We start from the raw sequence: 15,524 nt of genomic DNA on the forward strand, positions 1-15,524 counted from the left end.
TTGCCACAGTGTGTGTGTGTGTGTGTGTGTGTGTGTGTGTGTGTGTGTGTGTGTGTGTGCGGGTTGGTTGACACTGGTAAAATGAGCAGCACTTCGTGTAAAGTATGATTACGTCCCCTCGGTGTTGCATATAACCCACTGAGTTCCTCTGGCACCTCACACATAATGTATGATATGCAGATTTAATTTTGAGATATGTTTGCCCGGCTGGACACGGAATTTAACTGCTCCTTTCTGGCCATTATTTTCTGCTGGGTTTTACGCTTTACATCAAACACACTCACACACTACACACCGTCTTGCAGACGCTTGTCGACATCTCTGAAGTGAACTGTAGGTCGTAATTGTTCGTGTGGTAAGAGAGTCGTACTTATTAGGCACCGCAGTTCGCCTTCCCTGTAATCATCCGGTGATTTTCCTCCTCCTCTTCACCTCCTCACTTTCATCTCCTCCCTTGTCGTATTCCTCACCTCCTTGCCCCTCACGCTCTGCCTCATCATATTCCTACACTTGGCCAGATTTCCCGCTCCATTCTCGCTCGCAAGGTTCGCCTTGACGTCTCATTTTCTACAGGCATTTTCTGTGTTTTTCTTTACTATTAATCGTATGAACTACATAGAAATATCTGTATGTCTATATATCTCTCTCAATCTATCTATCTATATCTTTCTCTCAATCCATCTATTCATCTATCAAATAGAACCACCCACACACACACACATACACACACACACACACAGAGAAAGTATGAGATGAATGCTGGTGTGAAAATGATGTTTTTGCCCCGTAATTCATTTAGAGGAGTAATATGACTGATAGCCTTTAATTCTATAATTTTTCAGCATGAATTACCTCTCTGATTTACGTGACCCATATATACCTAGAAGGCACGAGATTATGTCATAAAGTGTCGAGTATGATACTATGAAAGGCTCCTATAGAATAAACATGCCGAAAGATAGCATATTCTTTAGGCACCAAAATGTAAGAAATTCGCATGAAGGAAACTTTAGGTGAAGAACATTGATAGTTTAGCTTTGGAGAAACTCCTCCAGATGCATGAAAAACATAATTGCAAATAGAATTGTGGTATCTTGGCAAATGAAGGTATTAATAGACTAGGATCCCCTATTTTTCCTCATTGTTATTCATTTTCTTTGCCTATTATCTAGACCATTTTCTTCAAAAAATAACGCAGTAACTAATATATTTGTTATTAAGATTAAAAAAAGGCATTCTGTCTCGCGTTATTCTTGTTGGTTATTATCAGTTGATGCTTGTTAAAGCAATAAGAATACGTTGAAGGCATTGTATGAAGAAAGCTAACAATTGGAAAAGATATGAAACTAAACGTGCTTTTCAGTTGCGCTTGTACGTGGGAGGAATAGACAAAGACAGAAATGGTTATAGTATTCATCTTTTATTGATATGCGATCTGTACTTAACACTATGCGTTTTAATTCCCAAGTTTTCAGTATCATCAACAATGATTTAGATACGTTCATTTGGCAAATGATTTTGGAAAAATGTTCAGAGGACTTGTAAATTTACAATAGACATGGAACTTTGAAAAGATGGCAGTGGAACAGTACTGTATCGGCGGGGAACAGATTATAGTGTTTGTGAGGAGGAAGTGGGGAGAAAGAGGGACACATGTCTGATGAAACTGACCAGAAGTCTGGTCGGAATTGAACCTCATGCGCGTCACAATTCAAAACAAATTAACATTGAAAATCAGCTGGTGATGACGTCCCGCTGACATTCAACATGTTAATTTCACCTGTATCATAAACACAACAAAGAAACTCAACAGAAAGATTGTACGAAAAAGTAAAGCTAAAGATATAAATCATTAAAGAAATATAAGGAAACAGATGACTGAAAAGCTCCGGAATCTGCAGAAATCCTTTCAAAAAAGGTTCAGGTCATGAGAATATAGCGTTCGTAAGTTTATTGGAGTAGGGAAAAAGGCAGAAATCATAGCCCATTACTGAGCTGTCAGTTGTTGTGTGGTTTAGTCGCTTGCCAATCATTACGTGGTCCAAGGTAGAAGCAGGGATCACAAACAGCCAGTTTTTGGGAGTCGGAACCAGAATACGATCTGTAGAAGAGAGAAAACGAATCAACTCTGCTATGTAGAGCAAAGTGGATCGAGTTCTGTGGTCAGGTTAGGAGAGTCAGTGCCTTGAATTACTCTGAACTCGACCTCGGCAAGTTAGCACTACGCAGAGGTAAACCTCCTCAGACGTGAGGACAAAGTTCCATACTAGGAAGATTCAATCTTCTATATAGTCGGATCAACTTTTCAGAAGAGAATCATTTTCGGAAACTATATAGGATTACCAATACTTGTGAAATGCGGGATTTCCCAGATGTATATGTATGATGTTACCGTGTAACCGCGTATGTTAACTGGGTTGAGTAGTGGAATCAAAAAGCCATCGAATGAGATTCAAATGTTGTGTGGGGCTTCAGCGAGACGAATTGGAGGAAATCATGGTTTTCGAGGCGTTGAACTTAAATGAGTCTACCCCTCACGAAGATCTTGTCTTAAATCTGAGTTTATAGAGTTAGTTGTGCCTAAACGAGGCGTAGATTCAATTGGAACAGATGAAGCGAAATTTACAGAAGTAGAAGACAGACGTGTTGGGTCATCAGCGTATGAGTGCACTAAGTTATCTTTTGGCGAAAGGAAATAGTTTTTCATTAAGGATCAGGAGCATAAGAGACAAGTTAGAGCCCTGAGGAACACCACTGTTGATAGGGAAGGCGGGAGAGGTTGATCCATGAAAATGATGGGAATAAACCGGCAAGAGTGTGGGAGGAAAGCTAAAAGAAGGGAGCTATGTGAATTAGACCCACGTTCCAGATCCGGTGAAAAGCTTTCTAAATATCAAAGGATACAACATAGGATTTTCAGAAGTCTCTCAGTGCGTTAAAGTATTTGCCTAGTTTGTTATAGTATTCATAAACTTAGAAAATACGTTTTCTAGTTAAGGTATATATAATGTCCACGGATCTAATGAAGGAATACAGTGTCCACGATCAAGATCTAGAGTAAGGAATTATGTTGTACTACTTCTGTGCCTCCTTTTACGCAGCAACTGAGGAACCTCCTCGTAATATTCTAATGATCTGTTTTAAAGCTGGAGGCGCCAGCATTCATCTCCTGGCCAGAAAGATTGGTAAACCTCACAGGGACCTCATCAAGGGACGTCCTCCTTACACACTACTTCGTTCAAACTGTCAGAGCAAAAGTTGGGGTCCTTTGTAATACACAAGGGAAGCAGCTGCAACAGAGCACCTAGCTAGCGCTTACCTAAAGTGAAAAAAGGAAGAAAATGTTTTTGATATTTCGTTGGTTGAAGTCCGCGGGTATTTTTGGTGAAATTAATTGAGGTTTCAGGGATTTGCTGAGCGCGATGTGTCAAATTACATTCTCAACGATGAGATGGATCGAACAAGGGAGGGAGTGCAACAGAATTGCGACAATTTTACGTAGACTGACCAGTCAGGATTGAATTTTGATGTGTCTGGCAGCTCACGTCGTAGTGGCGCACGTTTCTGCCAGCTCACGTTGCAGTGGCCCACGTTTCTGCCAGCTCACGTTTCTGGAAGCTCAACCCTATTCCTGCCACTTCACGTCCCTGACGGTCCAAGTCCCAAGACAACTTTATGGTCTCGCAGGACAGTCGGTCCCAGTGAGAGTGAATGAGAGTCTTGTCCGAGGCGATGACAGGACGAGGGTCGTATGTAGGAGACAGCTACCGTCTGGAGGAACTGCCGACGCCAGCGTCATGTCCCTGGGGTTGACAGCGTCCAGCTCACTGGCCGAAGAGGATCGCTGTAGCTGTGACGGATGGAATGACTGGTCACCGAAAACCAAACCATCTAAAAACGGAATGAATCGTTCGGCAAAAACGTTCTGGGAGACAATGCTCCAAGGGCCAGAGAGAGAGTGAGAGAGAGAGAGAGAGAGAGAGAGAGAGAGAGAGAGAGAGAGAGAGAGAGAGAGAGAGAGAGAGAGAGAGAGAGAGAGAGAGAGAGAGAGAGGAAAAGTTCTGAAGGAATCCGTTTTGTTTTTTTTCTTTCTTTTCCCGCCAAGAACGAGGGCGAGGGTTTTATGAACGCTTTAGAACACTCATGAAAATTCAGTAAGAAACATAAATTGCAAACGGCGATGGAGTTTCTCTGGCTTACGCTGAATACAGACGCCAGTCTCACTCCAGGACGTGGATATATTGCCTATAATTCCTTTACCGTAGATTAAGTAATCGTATAAATCTATGTATTTTGAGCCCCAGTATCCTTCAAGATGAGGAGCAGTGGCAACTTGAATGGTGATCACCCTCGACGGGATAAAAGGATTTGAGAAAACCCGAGACTTCAGGGCGCATCCATCCATCCCCTTTTGTAGTTAGTGTGTAGAACAATTAACCCATGTCTCTTATCCTTTATGTTAAACTTTAATGTCTATTTTCCTCTCTAGTATGTCTCTACATATGCATAGAGGTATATTCTCCTCTCTAGTATGTCTCTACATAAGTTAAAGGTATATAATACATGCACACATGCATATACATATATATATATATATATGCTTATATGTACATTTTCTTTTTCTATTTTCATGTTGAAATGACATTTAGTCTGGAGAACACCAACATCAAGGTCGGGTTCCGTTCTTCAAGGGATAATCGACCTGCCTCGTAAAGTGAGACAGATGGGAGGAGTCGGGAAAAACATATGAAGGTAAGGAACTCCACAGTTTGGTTGTGAAGGGAAAAAAGACAGACATCGATTTGGCCAATTCTGGAGTTACGAACGCTCACCCAATAACCGAGGTCTTATGTACACATAAATACACTTACATATATATATATATATATATATATATATATATATATATATATATATATATATATATATATATATATATATATATATATATATATACATATCATGATGGATTTAGCAACTCAGTGACTGTGTGTGTGTGTGTGTGTGTGTGTGTGTGTGTGTGTGTGTGTGTGTGTGTGTGTGTGTGTGTGTGTGTGTGTTTAGCTTGGTGTGAGTCAGCTGTTGTTTGCTCATGACGCGGTTCTGGTGGCAGATTCGAGTGAAAAAGTGCATAATCTGGCGTTTGAGTTTTGTCAACTGTGTGGGAGGAGGTAACTGAGATTTTTGTGAACAAGATTAAAGTATTATGTTTAACAAGGTGGAAGGAAGGCATACAAAATGAAGGCATATGAGTTAGGAAATACTTATATGAAAAAACAGCTACTTTAAAGTATACACTTAAGTACTTCTACTTATATGTGAATTTTCTGCTCTTATACTTCTATTGTGTTTGACACCTTTTTTTTCTACTTATGTACTCCTTCCGGATTTATTTTTATCGTCTGTGTTTTTACAAGAACATAGCCACTTTCCTTGTGTCGTTCGATTATCTCATCTCAGCCATACGCCTGAAGCACCAGATTCCGCTCTCATTCTGGTAGGTTTAATCGCCTTCATGGCAGACGACCCTGATTCACAACCTGTAATAACAGTAGAATAACTCTGCCCGAATATGATATCAGTTTTGGTGAGCGACCCATAACATTGCCTTTTTCATGTCTTTTCATATCCTCTCCGTCCGAGAAAATGGTTCTTTTTTACTTTTATGGTCTCTCATTCTTAAACCAATTTAGTCTTGGTCTCTGGAGTCTTCCTGAAACAGTGTAAGAAAATTGAAATCCCCCAGACACTCGCAAGTATCTGAGCCGATTTTTCCAAAGTAAATGACTCTCTTTCTTGGACCTTGTCGCCTTTATTAGCGTTTCTCCTAAACAGCTAATTACTCTTCTCTCTCTATCTCTACTTCAAGAGAGATTATCTAAGAATGATTAGAGAAACGAGTTCTTCAAAATGTCTTGTTTACAAGATTGTATCAGCAGACCCGAGGATATTGTATCCTCTCTTCCATGAATCACCACACAGCAAGACACGCAACCAGTAATGAAGACTGAAGAATGAGTGAATAATAAAACTTCTTCATTTCTTTTGAGATATTCCGTTCCATATCTCACAGACCCTCAGGAGGACAAAGGACTCACGGAATGTGTTAAAGAAAGAGAGTTCGCAACAGTCATGGTTAAGAGGGCCTGATCTAAATCGTAAATGAAGTGTAAACGAAGAGGAGGAATGGAAAGGCTAGCCAGGGTCGCTGTCTTCCCTTCCACCAGGGAGAACAACAATCCTTCTTCATATCATTAGGTATTCATCGCTAGAGACGAGACGTGTCCAATGCTGAACTGAGGAATGACTTGACTACTACTGGATGAGTAGGTCTGCTGGGTGAGTGAATTAGCAGCGATGTGCGCAGTGAGGACCGCGGTGAGGAGGTGTGGTGAGGGGTGGATTTCCCTGGACAACATACCCAGCGAGAGTGTGTATGGTATTAGATTGATCTTGCACACCTGGAAAACATGGTCGAGATATATTTTGACTTGATGTTGGTGGCTTTAATAACCCAGCCAGTCCTGTGGGAAAACAACCCAAATAACCAACCAACCGAATCATCGAACCAACCAACCTAACCAACCAGCTAACGAACAAATGGACCAACCAACGAACCAACCAAACCATAGTCATGGAGACACTTCCAGACATCATGGAGGATCTGCGATTTCCTTTTTTGACGACTGAAACCGGGATAAAATTCCTGAAATACTGAAACTACGAATGTTTTTCTTCCTTGTTGTGAATTCTGAAAATTACATCAACTTACGAAAGCTAATTTTCAGTTTCGCAGAAAAGTTGAAAACCGTATGGGAAGTACTGAACGAACATTACGGAAACTTATGAAATCATTATTTACTCTGGTCTTTAACACAGACACACACACACAGACACACACACACACACACACACACTAACACACACACACACACACACACACACACACACACACACACACACACACACACACACACACATGTATATATATATATATATATATATATATATATATATATATATATATATATATATATATATATATATATACATGTGTGTGTGTGTGTGTGTGTGTGTGTGTGTGTGTATGAATAACGAAATATAAACAAAACCTCAACCTTGATTTTCTTATAAACAAAGAGGCTCCGATTCTCTTGAGGAGCATTTCTATGACTTCAAAAACCCAGACGAGAGACGACGACGGGATTTATGTGGAATCCAAGAGCTTCGCGCCTGATTGTATTGTCTTGGTGGCTCTTCTTCGCGGGTTGAATCCCCGCGTTGGGCTGCTCGTACCAATGTCTTATTCAACAACCAACCTGGACATCTTGCGTTGGCCGAACGTCTGCTGAGGGAGGAGGCGTAGGAAGCGAGAGAAGGAAGGGCATCATAGATGTTGCGAAATGAATAAAGAGATGCGTTGATACTAGAGTCAAAAACAGAAACGTGTAAATAAATACACAAGCGATTGTTTATTTCTCTTTTTACACACTCAAGGAACAGCAACAGGAGCGGCAGCAGTAACTAGTAACGAAAGGAGCAGCGAAAGTAACATTGAATATAGAGATACCTAAGAACAACAGGGATTATAGTGAAGTAAAAAGTAACGGTACAAATCACATCAAGAGTAACGGTGAAGGAAATCCAGTAACAAAATAGGGTTGTAACAATACTAACTAGGTGCTGCTGGTTACGATCGAATGTTACTGAAGTTACGACCGAATGTTACTGAAGTAAAGTCAATATGAGTAACGGTGTCAGCGGCTCTACAAACAGGGCAAGAGTAACTGAAACATAACTGATAACAAGAGGAATATTCTCATGTAACATTATCATTAGCAGAAACAGAGAAAGTGAATCCATTTATCATTATCAGCGACTGTATTGGTTTCGCTGACACAATAAATGATGCAGTATAAGAAAACAATGTTAGAGCTCACAACAAAGGCAGACATAGAAATATATATTGCTATCAAAGTAACTCATGATACGACAGGCCAGTCACAGCTACTGAAAGCACCGCCATTATACTAGTATATTGATAGCAACAGCAGATATAAGTGCTACAACAGCATTAACACTGAAAATCTAACACCATTATTAGACGATCCAAGACCATCCATCCTTTCCTCTGCCAGCCAGTAAGGACACTATTGGAAACCTTACCAAGAGCAGAGACTATTGACGCCACTATGAGGTAAACTACATGTTAGTTTCCCTTTAACGTTGTATAACCAGAGTGTGTTATGCTCCAACTGATATCTTGCTGCCAGGTATGTAGCTGGCTTTCTGGACAAATCTCTCTCGTTTGTCAAATATATTTCTTTATTTCTACTGGGAAATATAGATATATCAGTCGTGAGGTTATGCCTAGGAGTGATGTGTTTGAAAGGGTTATTCTTTTAAAGAGAAAGTGTTGTGGAAATGAGTGAGTTTTTGAAGGGATGAGGAAACTCAGACACGTGTGTGTGTGTGTGTGTGTGTGTGTGTGTGTGTGTGTGTGTGTGTGTGCTTGAAATGTCGAGTTATGCCGGAGGTTATGAGACGAAAATGTCATCACTTTGCGCTTGCGTCCTGCCTCATTTTTAAACGTACTTTAGTTTACGCATTTTCGCTATACTCCCACGAGCCATGTGAATCCGGTTATCAGAAATGTAATCACTTGTGTCCCGTAAAGCAATTACTCCGAGGCGAATCAAAATCATGAAAAGCCCATTTGAAAATAATGTGATTACAACTTATAACATTGATAATTATGTAAATCAAGTCAAATTCGGTTACCCAAGGTTGTCAGAAAATTTTTCTGCGGGAAAGACTCCAAATTTTTTTCCTTGTCCATCGTTTTTCTTTTTTATTGACAGAATTAACATATGTTTGATTTTAGAAATGGTGTTCAATTTCTCATGTATATTCAAGCCAATTTTGGGCTCTCGTGGGCGTTTGGGCTTTCAGAAGAGAAGACATTCTGGGGGAAGGAGGTTGATGAGTGGGTGGATGAAGCAAGATTTATGACAAGGGGAGCAAATGATCTCATTAATAGACTTTAGAGGTAAATAGTTGGGCGTCTGAGTAAACATAAAGACGATCATGAGTACATCAATGTCGGGAAAACTGACACTTTAGCGACAGTATTTGTTATAGAGACAAAACTAGACACAAACTTTCTACTTCGGCATATACCATCTACTTAACACCATTGAACTAGTCATTTCCAGCAGTAACCTCGTGCAACATTCTCATGACAATTTAACCAGCAATTCTCTTTAGTCCCCCCCTGAACACACACACACACACACACACACACACACACACACACACACACACACACACAACCCACCCTTGGCATTAACACTTACCCCTTGATCTCTCACTCATGCCAGCTACTCAACACATGGATAAACACCATAAAGCCCATTTTTTGGACACAAAAACACTTACAGTTTCTACCTACTTCATATCCCACTTATAACACTTGCAACAACCTCTCTCTCTCTCTCTCTCTCTCTCTCTCTCTCTCTCTCTCTCTCTCTCTCTCTCTCTCTCTCTCTCTCTCTCTCTCTCTCTCTCTCTCTCTCTCGTCTCCAGCATGAAATGTCTAGAACAGGGAAATGAATTTTTCATTCTATCTTCACCTCTGACCTACACTGTCCTCGCTGACTTATCTAAGCGAGATGCAGTAAAAAATTATTTAATGGCTTATAAATTTCCTGATTTATTTCTTGAACGCACAACCTTCATTGTCTTCTTTTTCTTCTCTCTAATCTTTTTCATCCTTATTCATTACTGCTTTTCTTTATCCTCTTCATCATTTTTCGTTAACGGTCGACTTAGGCACTGACATAAGCATATCTTAATCGTACAGAAAATGTGAAGGTTGTGGGAAAACATTACCAGGTAAATTAATCAGAGTTCTACAGGTGCTTGAAGATTCGTCTCTTAAAACTGGAAAGGCTATAGGAAGAGGGGAAATACGAGAGAGGGAACGCCAGAGCATTGGTGCTCCAGGAAAGAGAGAGAGAAAAAAAGGCGGGTATCATAACAGCCAATGCTCGTGTGTCTGGCTTTCACACATCAACTACTGGAAAAATAACTCGACGTACGCTACGGGTCTGGGAAATGTGGGGTATGCAACGCTGACCACTGTGTCCTGGTGTGTGTGTGTCTGTGTGTGTGTGTGTTGTGGGTGGGTTGGGCCATTCTTTCGTCTGTTTCCTTGCGCTACCTCGCTAACGCGGGAGACAGCGACAAAGTATAGTAAATAAATAGATAAATAAATAAGAGAGAGAGAGAGAGAGAGAGAGAGAGAGAGAGAGAGAGAGAGAGAGAGAGAGAGAGAGAGAGAGAGAGAGAGAGAGAGAGAGAGAGAGAGAGAGGTGTGTGTGTGTGTGTGTGTGGACCAGTTCTTGTCGGGGAGTGGATGAGGATGAAGGAGATTACATGAAGTAACTAACGAGCCTGCATTCTTCGTTAAGTTTAGCTTAAACGAACTCACTCAAGTGGCAGTTTCTCGTCAGATGCCTGAAATATAGACAAGTCTATTCAGGGAGGAGTCAGTCGAGCACTTAGATTTTTCTTAAAAGTTTGACAACTACTTTAGGATAATGAATTTACAAATTTCATAAAACATCAGTTTAACTTTTTTAATATTTCGCCCCCTTGGCATGGAGGATGTAAGACTGAAGATGTTCAAGTCTTATCTTTTTTTGAGGGGGTTCTAGACTTTGATGAAGACGAAGCTAAGATAATATAGTCTCTTTTTTTTGCCTTTTTTTCTAAGTGTAGGTAGGGATATCCAAGATATAGTTATTGAACATAATTTGGCTTTAGATTAGAGGACATAGGAGCATTTCTAACTTAAGTTGTGAATGGGATGTCTTAAAAAATGTTTCATTTATTTCTAAATTTCAAACGTTCAAGAGACAAAAATCGATCTTCTTTTCATTTTGATTTTGATGTACAAGTGAAATTATTTCAGTTACATCTCTGGCTTCAGTCTTAGATAACAGCTATCTTCTAAAAGATCCTTAAGTCAGTTATTCTTTTAAGATTCTTACGGATGTTTTTAAGATTCTTATGGATGTTGTGGAAACGTTTTGGATCCTTTCTTTACCGAGGGTTGTTGACAGTGGTAAAATATTGGCTTTTACTTCAGTGAGAGACATTAATGAATGGCGAGGTCTGTGACATTTCAGCTTGTTTCATTTTTCAGACTCTGAATCGTTTGCCTTAAATATTTTTCCACTTTTTTGGGCTTCAGTTCCTGATAAAAAGTGAAACTGTTGAGAGAGATTCCCTAAAAGTTTTGACCATTTAGATTTTGCAAGAAGAGAAGGTAAGCCAAGTCTACCATTTTCCTGTATGGTGACAATGATTGAACTAAACCTCATACTGATGTCTTAGCTCTCTCTTAGCCCTTAGAGTTTGACTGGGACGAGGCTGAAGTTGATCCAAATAACTTTTCTTAAGTGAACTCTCAAACAAGTGGGACTAGAGAACTTCGAACCAATCCCTGTCCTCGTGATGCTCACATCACAACAATGGTTTCAACACCGTTGTCGCGTCAGAAAGTTGAGGAAGCTTAGATCTCCCTTTTCCCCCGCCCTTTGAAATTTCTGATGCAGTTCACACTAACTTCAGGATTTATCGGAGCAACTGGTAGGAGATTCCGATCACGTTTTGCGTAATGATTCCCACAGGAGCGATGGTTCCATAGCTACAGAAAAGCGATGGTTGCTTGGGTGATTTTTATATCCCCCTCAGCGAACTTCTGACAGACGTATAGGTTATGATGTTGGTGGCAATGGCGCGAGTGGATGTTAATGAGTCACTTATATGTAGGAAATATAATTATAATCTAGCGCTTCTGTGAATACAGCACAGGATGGTTCGTATTAGCTAAAACTCACCCTTTTGAGGAGTTGCTGAACTTACCCATTCTGGGGTCTTCCTGGCTCTGTCGCAAGGCTGCTTTAACGTATGTTTTATTTTGCCATGAGCACGTAACAGCTGCGTAACCCCGTAAGAGTTTGGATGTTGCGTCACAGGTGCAAAACAGTGGGTTGGCTGGCATGTCGTAGTGGGTTGGCTGGCATGTCGTAGTGGGTTGGCTGGCATGTCGCAGTGGGGTGGCTGGCATGTCGTAGTGGGTTGGATAGCATGTCGTAGTGGATTGGCTGGCATGTCGTGGGCTTACATGACGGAAGGACAGCAGGACGCATGACGCAGTGTGTTTTGTCTGTCCTGTCCAATATTCCGGGCGTGAGGTAATGAGTGCGTACAAAGGAAACATCTGAATTTATAATTCCCCTTTTTTCCACTCCGTCAAAATCTCTTTAATGTACTTATGTCAAAATCTCATTTAGACCAATTATGGACGAAGCGATTTTTCGAGTCTTGTCTCTTTCTTCCTGAACCTCACCTTCACACCAGACAGAATGGAAAATAATTTCAAATTTCTACCCAATTTGTCCCTCTCTGTCTCTCCCCTAGGCAACATCTATTTCTTACAAACTGTGGACTAATCATTTGTCCAGCAAATGATGTGATTTTCTCACCCTTCTTTGAAACAAAAGGTTCTGGTTGACAACCCTTCCTGATAACAGCATCATCTTTGTGTCCCACAGAGTGTCAGATTATGTAGTTTCGAGATACAAAAGGAATTCAAGCAGCAACAGACCATTACATTGGGTCCTTTCGAGGCTTATATTTCATGGATTTTCCATGGTTCTTGTTGGTATATTACTTTCTGTTTTGTTAAGTAATACATTTTTCAAAATGAAACATAAAGATGGTGAAGAAGAAAAGAAGGAGAAGAAGAAGAAGAAGAGGAAGAAGAAGAAGAAGAAGAAGAAGAAGAAGAAGAAGAAGAAGAAGAAGAAGAAGAAGAAGAAAAGAAGGAGGAGGAGGATGAGGAGGAGGAGGATGAAGAGGAAGAAGAGGAGAAGAAGGAGAAGAAGAAGGAAGAGAAGGAAGATGACGAAAAGAAAATGGATCTAATTCAGTCTTACTCACCTTCGTTTTCAGCTCGAGTCAAATACGGTGTCTGTCTCAGATGCCTTTGTCAACCCTCGTCGAACACCCGCGTTCGCCCAACAACCGCACCTTGCCAGACCTTCCACACACCCTCACACCACCTGCCACTCACCCATCCAGCCACAGGAAATACCCACCCAGCCACAAGCACCACCCAGGGAGCACGCGTCGGCTTCCTCACCCCCGACCACGGACGAAGGGCGACTTACCTCGCGACGACACACGCTCTTGAATAATGACGTGTGGAGACTCCTGCAGGTGACGTGACCGCTCTGGGTGACTAATGCATAACACACACACACACACACACACACACACACACACACACACACACACACACACATACACACACACACACACACACGAGGAAGAAGCCGCCAGAGTGAGGAGAAACTCTAGAAGTATTGGTGTGGAGATGGGGGCGTGGTGACCTTCGGTGGGCAGATAAATAGGCGAATAGATTGCACAAGAGATCAGGGAGATGGCACGAGTGGGAAGAGATGGAGTAGAGGGAGAAATACACGAAGATAAAGAACGGTATAAGAATATGTAAACTGAGAAGCAGAGGTAAGGAGTGTGTGAGGAACACTAGAGTGAGTGGAGTGGGTGAGGAGTGGATTGGAGTCGAGGAGAGGCCCCAGGGAGGGAGTGTAGGAGGGATGGCTTACTCTCGTGTATTGCCTGAGACGTAATGCACACGTGTGTGTGTATGTGTGTGTGTGTGTGTTTGTGTGTGTGTGTGTGTGTGTGTGTGTGTGTGTGTGTGTGTGTGTGTGTGTGTTATGCACGTGATTAAAGACATAGTGTATATATGTACAAGTCTGACAGACGGTGCAGCACGTGTTTAAAGCACTCTTCCCGTAACATACAAAAGCTGTAGTAATGACGTCCAAGCCTAAACCAGGTACTCATTCATCGACTTGGAATGGATCTGTACCCAGGGCCTTATTCCCGAAGACGCGGACAGCACAATAGTGTAAGACTGAAATTTAGGATAGGGTTTCCAATCACCAAGGACATTATGGGTCTGAATTCTGTGAGTTTTGAAGCAGAAGCTGGCGTCTGTATTTTCATATATAATCTAGACAAAGGAAGATATGAAAAAAAAGGGTATCTGTAGAAATAAAGACATTTTTACCGCATGACGGGAAAAATATGCTGAGGGCTTTCGAGAGAGACAGATCTGCGTTTCCTTGTGTGTCTAAAATTTTCTTGGGTTCTTGGTTTATGCAGGTATGACACACAAGCAGCGCCAGAACGCCTCCAAATCACGGACATGTATTCCTGCCTCGGAGTTTCTTTTGGCCAGTCTTCCTGATTGTTTGAATCTTGGAAGGAATGAATCTCTTGAGTGAGGTGTACAAACCATGGGATTTTGTACATCTCTCTGCGTCCACTGGTGATTCTCTGAAATGTTGCTCATACTTTTACGCCCGTGGTGTTCGAGGAGCTATGAAACAGATTGCATCTATTTCAGTCTATGGCCGTTTTAGGGCCATAATTACCATTAGATATGTTGCGTGGTTTATTGGTTCACAATACCAGGACTGTCCCCTTTGAGCATTAGCTTCTGACCATACTCTGGTGTGGCCCGCCTGTATATAGCTGTTTCTGGTCTCATAGCGTTTGTGTGTGTGTGTGTGTGTGTGTGTGTGTGTGTGTGTGTGTGTGTGTGTGTACGCACAATGTAGATACCAGCTTTACTTTGCCCCCACCAGAAACGCACTAAAGTCCTTGCTATTTGCATGGTCTCCACCATGAATGCAAAACAGTTGCTTGGAGTCACAAGTTACTCCTAATATATGCTTGCTTTCCCAACATTGCCTCCCTCAGGATGTGAACATTACAGACCCCTTGTGTTGCGTCCTTCCTACCTTGCATGCGCTCACATCCCCGACCCTGAATCATCCTCTATCACGTGTGTGTGTGTGTGTGTGTGTGTGTGTGCCTTCAGGCCTGGCTAGGCAAAAGCAGCGTGGGGTCAGGAGTTGGCTGAGTGAGCGGGTCTCCCTCCCTCCCTGAGCCCGCGTTATCAGCTGACCTGCCAAGTTGTCTTTAGGGAGATCCTCATTCGCCCCACTGCTGGTCTGACGATATCAGCTTCCTATTTTCTCTTTAATTTTTCATCCTCTGTTTCTATTCTTCTTTGTCTTTATTAGCTTCTCTACCTTCCTTACTCTCGCCTTACTTTTTTCTTCGTCTTCTGTCTCTATTTTCTGCTACAAATCTACTATTATTATGTTTTTCTTACCAAAGTCTGTGTTTTCTGTGTCCCCAACATCTTTTATTCCTTTTAGATATATTCCTATTTATATTTCTAGTTCCACTTCAGTTTTTCTCTTCTTTAGATATGTTCTTATCTCTATTTTCGTATTTACTCTCTTTTTGTCCTAATCTGTGTTTGATTCCTCCTTTCCTATCTACTCTTCTTCTTCTCTTTATGTCCCACATTTTCCCGAGATCTTCACTTTTGTATGTGATATTTATTCACT

General features: G+C 41.4%; 1 long non-coding RNA gene across 1 annotated transcript in view; it reads left to right on the top strand.

Moving 5' to 3' along the window:
• LOC139757697 (uncharacterized) overlaps positions 1 to 15,524 on the top strand; it is a 73,208-nt gene that overhangs the window by 23,756 nt on the left and 33,928 nt on the right. The window contains exon 2 of the long non-coding RNA XR_011714694.1: positions 4,650 to 4,752. This is a non-coding gene — a long non-coding RNA (uncharacterized lncRNA). The remainder of the gene's footprint in view (positions 1 to 4,649; positions 4,753 to 15,524) is intronic.

This window comes from Panulirus ornatus, chromosome 28 (assembly GCF_036320965.1).
Source record: "Panulirus ornatus isolate Po-2019 chromosome 28, ASM3632096v1, whole genome shotgun sequence".
Lineage (NCBI taxonomy): Eukaryota > Metazoa > Arthropoda > Malacostraca > Decapoda > Palinuridae > Panulirus > Panulirus ornatus.